Source organism: Macaca fascicularis, chromosome 14 (assembly GCF_037993035.2).
Source record: "Macaca fascicularis isolate 582-1 chromosome 14, T2T-MFA8v1.1".
Classification (NCBI taxonomy): Eukaryota; Metazoa; Chordata; class Mammalia; order Primates; family Cercopithecidae; genus Macaca; species Macaca fascicularis.
Genome location: NC_088388.1, coordinates 82,031,376 through 82,047,856, shown reverse-complemented (window position 1 = coordinate 82,047,856; position 16,481 = coordinate 82,031,376). Strand labels below are relative to the sequence as shown.

Sequence of the window (16,481 nt, the reverse complement as noted above, 5' to 3'; positions counted from 1 at the left end):
GTTCACCAGGTAAATTCCTTATCTACACATTTTCAGAATTGATTCATGGGTATAATTAGCAATAAACCTAAAATCTTTCTCAAAGCTTTTGTTATTGTGTAACATACTGCAAAAATACAAATACAGGACGTAGAGGACTACTCCATCCAACTCTTGTAGACTCACCTATAGTTTTAAAAACACAATACTTGGATCTAACCCTGGAGATTTCAACAGGGATGGGTAGGTAATAGCCATATACTTTTAGAGCTCTCTAGGTTATCCTGACACCTCTATTGAAAAAAACCCTTGCTCTAACAGCAATTGACTTCATACTCTTAAATGAGCTACCTATAATTTTAATACAAATCAATGTCCTAATTCTCTTTATTATTTTTTTGAGATAGGGTCTTGCTCTGTTGCCCAGGCTGGAGTACAGTGGCTCAATCTCTGCTCACTGCCCCTTCCACCTCCCCAGTTCAAGCGATTCTCCTGCCTCAGCCACCCTAGCAGCTGGTATTACAGGCGTACACCACCACACCTGGCTAACTTTTCTATTTCTTGAAGAGATGTGTTGGCCAGGCTGGTCTTGAACTCCTGGCCCCAAGTGATGTGCCCATCTCGGCCTCCCAAAGCACTAGGATTACAGGTGTCAGCCACTGCACCTGGCCCTAATTCTTTTTTGAGAGATGAAAAGCTTTACCTCCTCTAGACATTCCTAATTCTACTTTAACAATGTTTTCCTAACCTGCAGTGTTTCTCCAGGACACTGCGGTTATTTTTTCAGAAGCTGGCCTCCCCAACTCCTCAAATATTAATTTTATAAATAAAATCTCTAAAGAGTGCAGGATTTCTTCTATCTTTATGGTCAGATGTCTATTAGATATAAAGACAGAAAACTACTCAAACACATGACAAATTATAGAAATCACTGTATTCTACACCTATCACTTTTCAAACACAGGATTTCTTTCTTTTTTAAAAACAGACATAGTCTCACTGTTGCCCAGATTGGAGTGCAGTGACACAATCATAGCTCACTGCAGCCTGAAACTAATGGATCAAGTGATCCTCCTGCCTCAGCCTCCCAAGTAGTTAAGCCTACATGCATGCACTACCATGCCCAGCTCAGACAGAAGGTTTCTGAGTAGTTTGTAGCTCTTTTCCCCTACAATTTGTCTTCCATATAACTCAAACTGACAAGGCTATGGCTTACATAAAGAAATATATTATAAAATGAACAAACTCAAGATAAATTTACATAAGACATGAGAATACACCTGAATCACCAACCACGAAAAATAATTGAAGAGCTTGAAATTAAGCCTAAGTGTAAATCTCTATTAAGCTTACAACATTACAATAAACTGAAGGTTAGAAAGAAAATGGTAGACATTGTTCCTTTTCCTGTACTTACCACCATTACTTAGAGAAGTTTCTAAGTAACAAAAACTTTGAGCCTTTTTCATTGTGGTATTCACAGATGACACCAACACATACTACTTCTGCTTAAAAATCAAACTCATTCATCTTGACTTGTTCCCAGAAACATGACACATACAATCATTTTTTGAAAAAGTGTTTTTCTAATTACCATCTGCATACATCTGAAAGACTGTTTCTAACATGTTTTGGTCATTTTTAATCATTCTGTCTAGACTTTCTTTGATATGAGGATCTATTTTTTATTCACTCCTAACATAGAGGTGAAGTGCATACCTTCAATGACGCAAAGTAACTAGTTAATTTTGTTTCAGAATAACGTGCAAAGGAAAGGGAGGAAACAGCCCTAAGTATATCAGTATTTTTACACATCAGACACCTTCAGGAAGAAAACACATTTCTCATCTTAGTGTGATAGACTCTGAAAAAGAACACACAGCATTGTTTCAGTGGCACAAGAAAAAAAGTACAGTTCATTTTGAGATACCGTGCGAAATCACTCAAAAGACAAGTAACTTTGGTTTCAGTCACTTAGTTAAAAAAAAAATTTATCCATGACCGATGTTAGTCTGGAACCTACTGCCAGACGTCAGAAGGCTTATCATTAATAATATCCTACCCCTCCCCACTTTTCTGAGACACGGGCTCGCTCTGTCGCCCAGGTTGGAGCACAGTGGTACGATACTGGCTCACTGTAGCCTCAGCCTCCTGGGCTCAAGCAATTCTCCCACTTCAGCCTCTAGTGTAGCTGGAACTACAGGGGTACGCCACCATGCCCAGATAATTTTTTTATTTAATGTTTTTGCAGAGACGGTACGGGGTCTCCGTATATTGCCCAGGTTGGGCTTCAACTCCTAGAATCAAGCTATCCCCCTGCCTCTGCCCCCAAAGTGCTGGGATTAAAGGCATAAGAGACTGCACCCGGCCAATATCCCCTTTCATCTGCTTTCGCTGGTTGGTTAAAAAAAAAAAAGTGTCATTTTAAATTTAGTGTTACTCCTTCAGGCTGCTCCGTCTCTTTTCTTACTTGCAGGGCCAAAGCAACGTCTCTTTCCAGCTTGGCCACCTTCCAACAACGATTTCTTCGGACGCCTTTGTTAATCATTCCTGTATGAAAAATCAGTGAATCTGAAACCTTGGGGAGAGGGAAGGGGGGTTGGAAAACAAACGGCAAAACAAAAAAGGATTTGGGAGGACTACCCCAACTCCGTGAGTGGAAATGGGCTTCTCCGAATAGAGGCGAGGGTCGCCGCCTGGGGTCCTCGCACCTCAACAAAAGACACCAACTCTCTCAACTGTATTGTTAACCGATCTAAATGATACTCCAAGCCCAAAAGTAAACCGACTGTCTCAATCTCTTAGCTAAAAAATGGAGAAGGAAGCGTAGGGCCCCATGCAACGCCTTCAGGAGCTGAGACCGAGGCTCACTGGGCCTCTAGATGCAGCTTCCAGGTGGTCCCGCCCTACATCAGTCCCCAGCACGGCCTCCACCTTCTGGTTCCCAGGTTCGTGCCCGCGGCTATCCGACCAGGTCGTCCTCCACCTCACTGTCCCCACTGAACCACCACTTGACTCCCGCATACCCCTAAAACCTCTGCCGGGCTCCGCGGAATCGTCCCAGTATTCCCAACATGGCGACCGAGTCCCCTTTGCTCCTTCACTCTGGGCGCGTCCGACTTTGGAGCATTTTGGGCATTGTAGTTCCGGCGATTGCCTCGGTATCACTCCAGGACGTAAGAAGACTACAGTTCCCAGAAAGCACCGCCCCTGAGCATGGCTATTGGGGACGTTTGGACAGAGGGATGATGTCATTGCAAAAGCCCCACTGCATTCATTGTGCTACGGTCTCTCCACCCCCTGCTGCTGCTGGGCTTGCGATTGCCGCTCGCTCCAGCTGAGCTAAGAGTAGCAGCAGCACCAGGGCAGGGACTGACTCCAGCCCTTGGACTCAGGACATCGCAGACCTTGCCTTGCGTGCGTGACTCATTCGCATATTATTTCTGTTTATGCCTGGGGTGGGGAGAAAAATCCCAAACCAGGTGAGTTGAAGTGATTTATTCAAATGCTTCTACCAAGTTATTCCTCCCGCTTAGTTCTCAAGGTTTTCTTTTGGGAAGCTGTGAGCGGTGGGGAGGTGGGGGGGATTGGGGAGAGGCTCGCAGGCGCTGCTAAGGGGAAAAGCTCTGTGCAATTTGGGTCACTGCAAAGAACAACTCCAGCAACCTTCCCCCGCCAGAGGACGGGTGCCTGCCAATTCCCTAGTCGCAACTCCTCTCAACCTTTTGGAGACGGGGTGAGGGGGCTGGGCTAGGAAGGATGTTGGGAAGTGCTCTTGGAAAATCAGAGGAAGGCAGAGGTGGGGGACTGCAGTCCTGTCACACACGGCCCGAGAGCTGAGGTTTGAGTGGGAAGGGGTGATGCGTGGGGAGAAATGGAGACAGTGATTTAATGTGGTCGCACTACTTTAGAACATTTGTATGCCGCTTGGACGAGCACTAGTTATTAATTTTTAAGATGAACGTGCTTAAGTTTTGTGGGGCTTTATTATATGTGTGTCTGTCTATGTCGTTTGTCTCGCCTTTTCTGCTGATTTGAGGTGACAGTGTCCTTTAATGGTGCACTCCGTGCCAGTCAGAAACATTTCACGTGTCTGACGAAGGTTCTTTGAGGCTGCTGGAAGCAGCGTTTTTGTTAAATGTTTTCCGTTCTCCGACTGCTGGATTCAAGATTGTTTGGAAGTGGAGCCGACAGATTTGTGCTTGTGTGTTTTAAATTACATTGCATAGGCTCTTTGCCACTGACAATGGTACCATAATGAGCTGCTGTTTCCTGAGGCATAGTCACTACTCACAAATAACGGTTTGAAGAGATCGATTAGGGAAGCCGGGTTCCTTTTAACACATTAGAGAAAGGGAAAGTTAGAAGCGCTGTTAACCTTCATTTGGCATTACTGAAAGGTGCCCATGGAAGAGTAATTTTGGTCAGGGGAACCAAGGAGCATAGTAGTTGTTTTGTTATTGTTGTTTTTAAAACGAACTGACATTTAACAGGACATAAAGCATTCTGACTTATATGATGCTCTTGTAAGAGTTATAGGGATGATTAAGGCAATAAATATGTTACTCTGAGATAAACAGCTGGCTGGCTCCACAACAGATGGGGCCAGTCTTAGCTGAGAGATCTACAACCTTGGAAATGAATGGACCTGGGGTCAACCACACCCCCTCTTGGAATGTCAAAAGAAGGAGAAATGCCAGAGTATTTGCTTAACTCTAGAATGCTAAACCTTTTCATAGCTGAGTCAGACATAAGGGAAAGTCTTTACTGGTTGTCTTCTGCTGCTAAGCCAATTTTATTCATTTTAAATTCAGACCCTTAGGTCTCCAAAGTTGTAGCTATGTGATATTTCGTTAAACGCTGCTTGATGCTGAATGCAAAGGACAGTCCATTGTATGGGCTTTGTAGTAGAGTGATTTATTGGGATGCCAATGAGCAGCTTTTGGATTTGGGAAAAGATCAACAGTCAGCCTTTGCCTCTATGTCTCTCTGTTGATAACTCTCTGCTCTTCTGGACACCCTACCCTTCTCTCCTGTACTTTCCTTTCTTCCCCCCACCCCACCCCACCCCACCCACATCTCTTGAAATTCTGTTTATTTCCCTATCTCTCCATATTCAGTTTACAGTTTTCCTTTGTATTTCAAAATCCCTCCCTTATCACCAGCATATCACATCTCTTTCTCTCCATCTCTCTCCAATCTCAGAACACCCTCCCTGGTCCTCCTTCACTTCACCTGGGAACTCCTGGGTGGATGTAGACTATGTGAATATTTTTGCTGAATCCTCTTTGAGGAGAATTTCTTTGCCTTTTCTGTTTCTTGCAGTCTGTGCTTGGCAGGATGAGCAGCAATGAGCCTGACCCCTGGTCTGGTTTGTAGTTTCTGTGACAGACATAATTTAGCCCCAGCAGCGTGTGAACAATGAAATGCTGCAGTTGGGCTCATGCCACTTTTCCTTTCACTGGCACCTGTATTAGGAACTGCCTGTGGGTTAGCCAGGTTTTTAAATGCTCTACATGAAATGTTCTCATAATTCCCAAGGCATAAGTAGTCTTCAAATGGCTTGCCTTATATAATACATTTTTTTCCCCTCATCCTTGCTGCAGCTGGTGGTGGGAAGGCTGTTCTTTACCCCCTCTTCTTTCCTATTCCCTGTGCAATCCAGGTGGCCAAACTGCCCGTTTGGTTTTTTGAAGATACTTGGAGGACAACAGTTCCACTGCCCCCCACCCCCACCCCCCACCCGGTTGTTTCTTCTCCTTTGTGCAGGAAAGAGGTTTGTTATTTTATACTCTTCTCTTAAGGGGAAGAGTGTGATAGTGGCTATATTTGTTTATGTAACAGCAGTGCTCTTCTAGGTGTGGAAAGTCTAACTGCTATCCATCTGGAGGCAACTAGTGTGACAGGCAGATTCAGAAGCTGTCCTCTTAGACCTTTTATGCACCATCTTCTCATAACTTATTTTCTTCTTCTGAAATACTTCCTTACTCACCAAGGTTTCTTTTATTGTCCCAGGGAGGAGAAATGGGCTGAATGCAGCATTAGATTTGGCCTCATCACTGCTGTCTCTGTGACCTTAAATAACTATTCATTTCTTTCTGCTTCAGTTTACTTATTTACAAAGGGATAATGATCCTTGCTCTTTGGTTTACTGATGTTATAGCCCTCTATAATATGGCCCCAACCTATAATTCTGACAATTTATATTGATTGAGCAGCTACCATGGGCTAAGCACTGTGGCTACATCAGTGAGAAGAAATGCTTCCCCTGACCTCATGGAGCTTATATTCGAATAGGGGATATACTTAATAAATAATTGCAAGTGTGATGAATGCCATTTCCAAAAGGGTTGAGTAGGAGTGCCTGACATGGTACTTTCCCCTTGTCTGGGGTTATCAGGAAAGATTTCCTATAGGAAGTGACACTTGAAGAGACTTGGAGGGTAAGTGGAAGCAGTAATTCAGGATGGCAGTGGGAGATGCTTATAGTGGGACAAAGGTCTCTGGCAGAGGGAACTTCATGTTCAAAGTTCAAAGGGAAGAGTGGTGAACCTGAGGATTTGAAAGGAAGTTAGAGACAGAGCAAGAGGAGAAAGACTAGAATGAAGAATGAGGCTGGAGAGGTGGGCAGAGGCTAGAGAGTAGGCAGTTCTCTGAGCTACAGGTGAATTTTGGTCTTTATCCTAAGGGTAATGAGAACCTAGCCCGGCTTTAATAAACTACATGAATGGCATATGTAGGATGATATTAAAGTATTATCCTGGCTGTTAAGTAGAGGAGATTGAAGGGAAGACTTGGTCAGAGTCAATGTGTAGAGACCAAGTAGCAAATAATTTTTGTTGTCTGTATGAGGGATAATGGTGCTTAGATCTAGAGTGGTGACAGAGGGTTTAGAGAGACACTAGTTTGTTGTTCTTGTTGTTGTTGTTGTTGTTTTTGAGACGGAGTTTTGCTCTTGTTGCCCAGGCTGGAGTGCAATGGCACGATCTCAGCTCATTGCAACCTCCACCTCCCAGGTTCAAGTGATTCTCCTGCCTCAGCCTCCCTAGTGGCTGGGATTACAGGTGCCCGCCACCATGCTCAGCTAACTTTTGTATTTATTTATTTATTTTTGAGACAGAGTCTCACTCTGTCGCTCAGGCTGAAGTGCAATGGTGCAGTCACAGCAGCTCACTGCAGCCTCCATCTCTGGGTTCAAGTGATTCTCCTGCCTCAGCCTCCCAAGTAGTTGAGATTACAGGCACCCACCACACCTGGCTAATTTTTGTATATTTAGTAGAAATGGGGTCTCACCATGTTGGCCAAGCTGGTCTCTCAAACTCCTGACCTCAAATGATCCACCCACCTCAGCCTCTCAAAGTGCTGGGATTACAGTCGCGAGCCACCGTGCCTGGCAACTTTTGTATTTTTAGTAGAGACGGGGTTTCACCATGTTGGCCAGGCTGGTCTCGAACTCTTGATCTCAGGTGATCCACCTGCTTCGGCCTCCCAAAGTGCTGGGATTACAAGCATGAGCCACCATGCCTGGCCGACACTAAGTTTGAAAATTGTAATTCATAAGATTTGTTGATTGATTGGATGGGGGAATAGGGAGAAAAGGGAGTCATGAAATGACTTGAGTTTTTTCTTGAGCAACTGGGGATGACGTTTTCAGGGAAAGAGAACACTGAATGGGAACCAGATCTTTTTGTTTTCCAGAAGGGAGGACCCTTGGACATGCTGAGTTTGAGGTTCCTGGAAGACATCTAAGATCTTTCACTCTTCCTGTCCATGTGTGGGATGTGGCATGATGGAGTAGAAGAGAGCTCTGGATGAGGCTTTCTCACACTGGGCACTACTTATTTATTAGCTGTATGATGTTGGACATATTACATTTTTTTCCTGAGCTTTAGTTTCCTCATCTGTACAATTTATTCCACTAATTTATACTTATCCCCAGCATGGAAAACAACAGTATACTCAATTTACTTATTTATTATAACAGTTTTCCATGCACTATGCTAGGAAAACAACATTGAATAAGATACTGTTTACTTTGGAGGAATTCACTCAGTTGAGGGAGACAAACATAAATAATCATGTACAAGGAAGTACTTTGGCAATACTAGGCTGGGAGGTGGGGGTGAGGGGTGCGGGAGGCATCCACACCTTTGACCCTAGTCATGAAGGCAAGCAAAAGCTCTCCAGACTGTGTTTCCAGGCACCTAACAGAACGCTTCACACAAATTAGGGACTCTAAATGTTTGTAGAGTGAGTGAATTAACCTAAGTCACTAAGGGCCTATTTAGAAGCAGGAAATACCAACACATTGGAAGAGGACTATTAGTAATAATACAGATGCCAAATGTAAAATACTTTTAAGAGACCCATTAAAATGTATTCTAGGCTGTGCACAGTGACTCACACCTGTAATCCAAGCACTTTTGAGTGGCTGAGGTGGATAGATCACCTGAGGTCAGGAGTTCGAGGCCAGCCTGGCCAACGTGGTGAAACCCCATCTCTACTAAAAATACAAAATTAACTGGGTGTGGTGGTGCACGCCTGTAGTCCCAGCTACTCAGGAGGCTGAGGCAGGAGAATCACTTCAACCCGGAGGTGGAAGCTGCTGTGAGCCGAGATGGTGCCATTGCACTCCAGCCTGGGCAACAGAATGAGACTTTGTCTCAAAACAAAAAGTATTCTTGACACTTTCAGCTTTTGAAATATTTTGTGATCACTTTTAGGGAAATTCAGAAATATTTCAGATCTGGTTTCTTTTTGGGCTGAACTTCCTTTATTCAAGTTAGTATCTCAAAAAAATCATTCTAATTGCATAGAGTTCCCTAAATCAATGGGTCTCAGACTTTTGAATTATATAGAAAAGTAAAATTACAAAAAATAAAATTGAATGTACTGTGAACAATAGTTATTTTTCTATAGTAAATTGAAAATGCCTCCTCACTTTTATCTCATAGAAAATATATTTAGCTTTATGAAAAATTCTCTGCATTGTTTTTTTCTCATTTTGTTGCAGAAATGAAACATCAGAATAATGTAATAATTTAGGGAACCATTGCCCTGTTTTCTTGGCTGTGGTGGAAATGTGATCCATCTCCAAATAAGAGCATTTCCAAGTATGGAGGAATTTAATATGGACCACAGTTAATTTATTTTTAGTTTTTTCCCTATAGGAAGCCAACTTTTGAGAATTAGGTAGGCCTCCTCAAGATTAGCCTAATATAGCAGTTCTTAATTCATCCCTGAAAGGTCCTCAGGAAGACCAGGAACCTTTGAGATCATGTTGAATTGTATACGTGTGCATGTTTATGTGCTGGAGTTCATATGTACATGCACATATTTTTCTATCAGTATGTGTGTGTCCTTGAGCAAATTACTTAATCTCTTTGAGCCTCTGTTTCTTTGTAAGACTCTTGTGAGGTTCACATGATGAGATCATGTGTTTTAAATGTCTGACACTATGCTTGGTATAACTGGTGCTCATGGTAGCTGTTGTTAACATTATTTATCCTTTTAAACATTTTATTTATTGGATGATGCTTGTTTAGTATCCACAGTGACAAAATGAGGAAAAAGATAATTTAGTGTAAGTACACAACCTGATTCAATGGGAAGTACACATCACTAGGGTAGAAGTTTTGCCAGAAATGCTTAACTTAAATCTAACCATGGGGCTGGGCATAGTAGCTCACATGTGGAATCTTAGCACTTTGGGAGGCCACGGCAGGAAGATTACTTGAGCCCAGGAGTTCAAGACCACCCTGGGCAACACAGCGAGACTCTGTCTCTCTCTCTTTCCTTCTTTCCTTCTTTCCTCCTTTCCTCCCTTCTTCCCTTCCTTCCTTCCTTCCTTTCTTCCTTCTCTTCCTGTCTTCTTGTCTCTCCTTTCTCTCTTTCTTTCCAGAGTCTCACTCTGTTGCCCAGGCTAGAATGCAGTGGCATGATCACAGCTCACTGTAGCCTCTACTGGGCTCAAGGGATCCTCCCATCTCAGCCTCCTGAGTAGCAGGGACCGCAGGTGTGCACCACCATGCCTGACTAATTTAAAATTTTTTTGGGTACAGACAAACTGTCACTATGTTGCCCAGGCTAGTCTTGAATTCCTGGGCTCAAGTGGTCCTCCCATTTTAGCTTCCCAAGAGTTCCCAAGAACTCTACCCAGTTCTTGTCTCTATTAAAAGAAAAAAAATCTAACCATAAATAAATAATCAGATAAATCCAGATTGTGGGACATACTGCAAAATAGCTGGCTTGTGATCTTCAAAAATGTCATGCATGAAAGACAACAAAATGAAAGGTATGAGTGACAGATCTATATTAATGGAGACTAAAGATAATGGTTAACTAATGATAACCAAATGGAACATGTAATCCTAGATTGGATCCTGGACTTAAAAAAAAAAACTACAAAAGACACTTTCAGGATAATTGGGGAAATTTGAATGGGAGCTACATAGTAGATAATCAGTAACAATGTTAGTTTTCTTGGATGTGATAATGATTCCATTTGTTTAACCTGACATGTTGTAGATATTGGTATTTGATCAGCTGGTGTTCCTGAATGTTGTCTTCAGGAATGTAATAGCAAAGCTAGAATACATCAAGGGCTGCTTCAGGAGCCTATGAGCTGGGATACCACTTTTTGGGACATTGTAAGTGATGTTTTATATCCTTTCTAAATACAATCCTGTATTCTGTGACTGGAAACTTCTACAGCTGGCACTCTATGCTTGACATTACTAGAGGGAGTAATGCAAGTGGAACTTTAGCTGTTTCCAAATCGAAGGGAAAAGGTACATAAATATGTATCTCACATTTGTTTTTTGATTCTAGAATTGACATAAGATTGGCTGGGTGCAGTGGCTTACGCTTGTAATCCCAACACTTTGGGAGGCTGAGGCAGGCAAATTGCTTGAGTCCAGGAGTTTGAGACCAGCCTAGGCAACATGGTGAAACTCTGTCTCTAAAAAAATACAAAGATATTTTTGTATTGTTTAGCTGGGTGTGGTGGCGCACACCTGTGTCCCAGCTGCGGGGTGGGGTGCAGCTGAGGCAGGAGGATCCCTTAAGCCCCAGAGGTCAAGACTGCCATGAGCCCTGATCGTGAGACCTTGTCTTTAAAAAAGAAAAGAAAAGAAAGAAATAACATATGATTAGTTAAAATTCATTACAGAAAAACACATGGACTGTATAGGGAAAGTCCTCTTTAATTCTACCCACAAAGATAGTCAACTTTCAGATTTTGATGTGTATTCTTCTATCATTTTTCCTCATATGTGTACTAACCATATTATTGTAATACATGTAATTCTGCTTGTTCTCTTTTGCTTAATATATTTTGGGCATTTCCCCCATGTATTTGCATATTGCTCCAACTTAACTGTTTTAATGGTTGTTGGGAACTGTGCCACAGTGAGCCTTTGAGTACCTCATTTTGTTATGAATTTGTGGGAATATTTCTGTAAGATATCTTTCAGGGGGTAGAGATGCTGAGTCCAAGGACACTAGCATCGCCCCCTGATTTAAATTCTTGTCAGCAATGTTGAGAGGGCTAACTCTACATACCTTTGCCAAGTCCATTAGCTACTTGGGCTGACCTCTTTTACTAAGGGAAGCTAGTTGTGAAGGGTGAACAGAATGGGGGCAAAAATTGAATTACGGAGTTCCTGCTCGTTTTTGTGATGGCGGTAATAAAGGTTGATGTATAAATAATGTGGAAATCCCTGGAAGAGAGAAATACGTTATCCCTGCCTGCAACACAGTACAGTGTTTAAAAAGTGAACTGAAACAATGAAGCAGTCAAGAGTTTTCCCCAGAGAATTCTGCAGAAAAATTTTATTTTCTAGTTATGGTTAGTTAACTTCACTAAAATGTGGACGTCATCAACCTTGAAATGAAAATAATATCTTCTGCTCACTTCCTCTACATCTCAGTCATGCAACCACATTGCAAAGGGAGAATTTAACCTCTACTTTTAAAATATCTGAAGCAGGTGGTTAAAAGGCACGAGTGTTCATTTTTCTGAATTTCAGCAGAAGCAATCAAAGGGCAGATTTTGGCATTTTTCTTTAGAGAAGCAGGTGTGAGCTTAGGAGTGGTCATCAGTGAGTCACTCTGCCCTAACAGGAACCCTGGGGAAGAGATTGTGAGGATCGCAGCGGTGAATTATTTTCACTCTTTAGCCATTGTGACTGAGTGGAGCAAACAAAAAATTTGAGCTGTTTGCTACATGGACAACTTATCTTTTTTGTTTTTGAGACAGAGTCCCACTCTGTCACCCAGGCTGGAGTGCAGTGGCGCAATCTCAGCTCACTGCAACCTCCAACTCCTGGGTTTGAGTGATTATCTTGCCTCAGCCTCCCGAGCAGCTGGCATTACAGGTGCCCACCACCACACCTGGCTAATTTTTTGTATTTTTAGTAGAGACGGGGTTCTGCCATTTTGGCCAGGTGGGCCTCAAACTCCTGACCTCAGGCAATCTGCCCACCTCAGCCTCCCAAAGTGCTGGGATTATAGGCGTGAGCCACCACGCCCGGCCGACAATTTATCTTTTTAAGCCTCAGTTTCTTTATTATAAAATGGGGATTATTGTGGGGCTCAAAGGAGATGATGTATATAAAAGGGCTTTGGCAAATTTATGTGCACATAAATATATGCTGTTGTCAAAGGGCTCATGTCTCAAACTGAGCCAGTTCACACTAGTCTTTCCTTTAACTCCAATGGCCTGTGTAGGCTGAATGACTTTTTTAAAGGAATTCTGTCTCATGTTGTCTAATTGTTAGTTCTTCAACCAGTGTTTGTGTGCTAAATGCAAGGTCCTGTGCTGAGTATTCTTAGGAAAACAAAGGTGGCACCATCCGGGCGCTTTCGTTCTTCACCACTTTTATTGTAGGAAACTAGTATCTTTTAATGAGAGTCTTCAATAAAAGATGCACTACAAAGTTGCATTGTGGATGCTGTCTTATTCTCTCAATTCTAGGCAGTAGAATTTAGTTCAATTTTTTACATACAAATGAGGAAGCAAGTTTTAGTAAGGTTAAGTAAACCTGTTTTGTTTTTTGACATGGCCTAGCCGTTCCCTCTCACTCCGAAAAATGCAGATGTAGACCCTAGGTAGGCTTTCTGAAACCAAAACTATACTGTTTCTCTAGCTGCTTCCTGTTCTTGCCTTGCCTTCTAATTGAAAATATAAGCTTCATGAAGGCAGGACTGTCTGGTGGCATTTACTTTCAGATGATTCATGTTATTTTCAGGCACGGGGGAATAGTTTCCTGTAGACCTGTTGTTTACTGAAGCCATAATGTAAACTGTCATAGCATCTACTGGGTGCCAGGTGGTTTATGTTTTATTTGATTCTTTTTCCAACTTAATTCGAAACCTCTCAAACCTTTAGAGCAATTGCAAAAATAGTACAGTGAAGCCAGGCACAGTGGTGCACACTGGTAGTCCCAGCTACTCAGAAACAGGAAGAGTGCTTGAGCCCAGGAATTCAAGAGCAGCCTGGGCAACATTATAAGACCCCATCTTTAAAAAAAAAAAAAAATCCCACCAAAAAAAAAACGAACAAAAAACATTCCATGCACCTTTTATCTGGATTAATTTGCTTTTGTCTTTACACACACACACACACACACACACACACACACACGCACAGACACAGATGCTTTCTCTAAACCACTTGAAAGTAAATTGCAGATATCACCATACTTTGTCTCTAGGCACTTAAGCACATATCCCCTAAGAACAAGGACATTCTCTCATGTAATCACAATACCATTACTTGGAAACCGTAATATTTTTCTGATTTCCTCAGTCATTCCAATGTCCTTTATAACATAAAAAAATTTTTCTGATCCAGAATCTTATCAAGACTACTTACACAATACAGTTGTGTTCTTTAGTTTCCTTTAATATAGCATATTACCTGTATTAGTCAGGGTTCTCCAGAGACAGAACCAATAGGATGGATGGATGGATGGATGGATGGATGGATGGATGGATGGATGGATGGATGGATGGATAGACAGAGAGAGAGAGAGAGATGGGAAGAGATTTGTTAGGGCGATAGGCTCATGTGATTATGGAGATTGAGAAGTCCCATGACAGGCTGTCTGTGAGCTGGAGACCCTGAGATGCTGGTAGCTTAGTTCAGTCCAAGTTGAATGGCCTCGGAAACTGGGGAAGCTGACGGTGGAACGCTCAGTTTGAGGCTGAAGACCCAGAGACTGGGGGGCTGCTGGTGTTAAGTCCTGGAGTCCAAAGGCCAGGTATCCTGGAGTTGTTGTCCAAGGACAGGAGAGGAAGAGTGTAGTGTATTTCAGCTCCAGCAGACAGCTTGACATATTCACCTTTTCTCTGCTTTTGTTTTCTCCAGGCCCCCAGCAGATTGAATGGTGCACACCGACATTGGTGGTGGATCTTCCACACCTAGTCCACTGAGACATGCTAATCTCCTCTGGAAACATTCTTGCAGACACACCCCAAAATAATGCTTTATTAGGTTTCTAGGTATTTCTTAATCTAGTCAAGTTGACACCTAAAATTAACCACCACAATACCCTTGCCTTTTTTGCCTTTTACGATATTGAAATTTTTGAAGATTCCAAGTTTGTCGTCTTGTGAATTGGATTTGTCTGATTGTTTTCTCATTGTTAGATTGAAGTTAAACACTTGTGGTGAGAATTCTTCATAGGCGATGTTCTATCCCTCCCCATACATCATCGGTGACACCTAATATCAGTTTGTAACATCACTGGTGACATGAGGTTTGATCATTTGGTTGAGGTGGTATTGCCAGATCTCTCCATTGAAAGGGCTACCTTTTCCCTTTGTAATTAATAAAATTATCCGTGAGGTGATATCTTGAGATTGTTTGAGTATCCTGTTCCTCAATAACTTTAATTCAAAAGTTTTAACATCTATTGATAATCCTGGCCTAGGTCAATTGGTATTTATGAAGGGATGATTTTCTAATTCTCTCTTTCCTTCTATATTTATTATCTGATAGATTAGCTTTCAGCCCCCAACCCCCCAACCCCTCCTTTTTTTTTTTTTTTTTTTATGAGACGGAGTTTTGCTTTTGTTGCCCAGGTTGGAAGGAGTGCAATGGCACGATCTCGGCTCACAGCAACCTCCACCTCCCGGGTTCAAGCAATTCTCCTGCCTCAGCCTCCAGAGTAGCTGGGATGACAGGCACATGCCACCATGCCCGGCTTATTTTTGTATTTTTAGTAAAGACGGGGTTTCACCATGTTGATCAGGCTGGTCTCGAATTCCTACCTCAAGTGATCTGCCCATCTCAGCCTCCCAAAGTGCCGGGATTACAGGCATGAGCCACCATGCCTGTCCCCACCCTCACCCCAACCCCCCTTTTTAAAAAAATATCACTTGGACTCATGGTTTCTTTTTCTCACAATGTATTATAATCTATTACTAATCTTCTTGCCTTTTTTCCCCCTCAACCTTATGCTTTCTGATATTCAAATTGTCCCAAATGTAGCTATTATGAGCCTGTCTTATCTATTTGGCCCCAAAAGCAATCTGATAAAGTAGGCGAGATTTTGCACTTACAAGTGATGAAATGAAGGCTCAGAAACTACAAGTAACTTTCCCAGGGTCATATACCTAGTTAGCAGATGTGGCCAGATGAAAACCCAGTTCTGATTAACTCAAGCGGGTCCTGCTACTTGGTTCCTGCTACTCCACACTGCATTGTGATGGACCAGGAACAGAATGTCACTTGTTGAAACCAATGTAAAAAGAAAGCACAATTCTTGCATTGTTGTTGCTAATAGCAAATAATTGGAAATAACACTAAGTGTGTATCCGTAGAGAACTGGTTAAATAAAGGGGTATGTATACACAAGGGAAAACTATGAAACTGCAAACAAGAATTAAGGTGTTCTCTAAGTACAGATACGGAAAAATCTCCAAGGATATATTAAAAGAAGGAAGAAAGGTGCAGAACACTATATATTTGTGAAATAAGTTGGGGATAAGAAAATATATTCGATTTTGCACACAGAAACCCTGGAAAGAGGCCAGGCACGGTGGTTCACACCTGTAATCCCAGCACTTTGGGAGGTCAAGGCAGGCAGGTCACTTGAGCCCAGGAGTTTGAGACCAGTTTAGGCATCATGGCAAAATCCCAGATCTACAAGAATATAAAAATTAGCTGGGCATGGTGGCATGTGCCTGTAGTCCCAGCTACTTGGGAGGCTAAGGCAGGAGGATCACTTGAGCCTGGAAGGCAGAGGTTGCAGTGAGCCAAGATCGTGCCATTGCACTCCAACCTGGGCAACAGAGTGAAACTGTCTCAAAAAGACATTAGAGAAGGCTGCTTTAGCAATTGGTGGCTGGTCAAGAGACAGAGGGATGCTTTAAAAAGAGCCCAAGTGTGGGAGCCTACAAACTGGAGTTTAAATTTGTGTTATGGCATTTTCATACTGCATGATCTTGGGCAAGTCGTAACTACTCTGAGACTCAGGTTCTTCAACTATGATAGG

At 42.5% G+C, this 16,481-nt stretch overlaps 1 protein-coding gene and 1 long non-coding RNA gene across 15 annotated transcripts in view; one reads left to right on the top strand and one right to left on the bottom strand.

Annotated features, from left to right (window-relative positions):
* Positions 1-2,197: 2,197 nt before the first annotated feature.
* LOC141408500 (uncharacterized) lies at positions 2,198-3,067 on the bottom strand. Its single transcript, XR_012423575.1, has 2 exons — positions 3,006-3,067; positions 2,198-2,529 (listed from the first exon to the last, which is right to left on the bottom strand). It is a non-coding gene; the product is annotated as an uncharacterized lncRNA (long non-coding RNA).
* Positions 3,068-3,284: 217 nt separating this feature from the next.
* The window catches only part of RAB30 (RAB30, member RAS oncogene family), a 95,809-nt gene continuing 82,612 nt past the window's right edge, over positions 3,285-16,481 (top strand). For 12 of the 14 annotated variants that reach the window (XM_005579222.5, XM_074014907.1, XM_074014909.1 and 9 more), the window contains exon 1: positions 3,285-3,461. The gene's annotated coding sequence lies outside the window, so the exon portion shown is untranslated. Of the gene's footprint in view, positions 3,462-3,764; positions 3,821-16,481 lie in introns of those variants that run through there. The other 2 variants (XM_074014916.1, XM_045371229.3) reach the window with 1 other exon arrangement.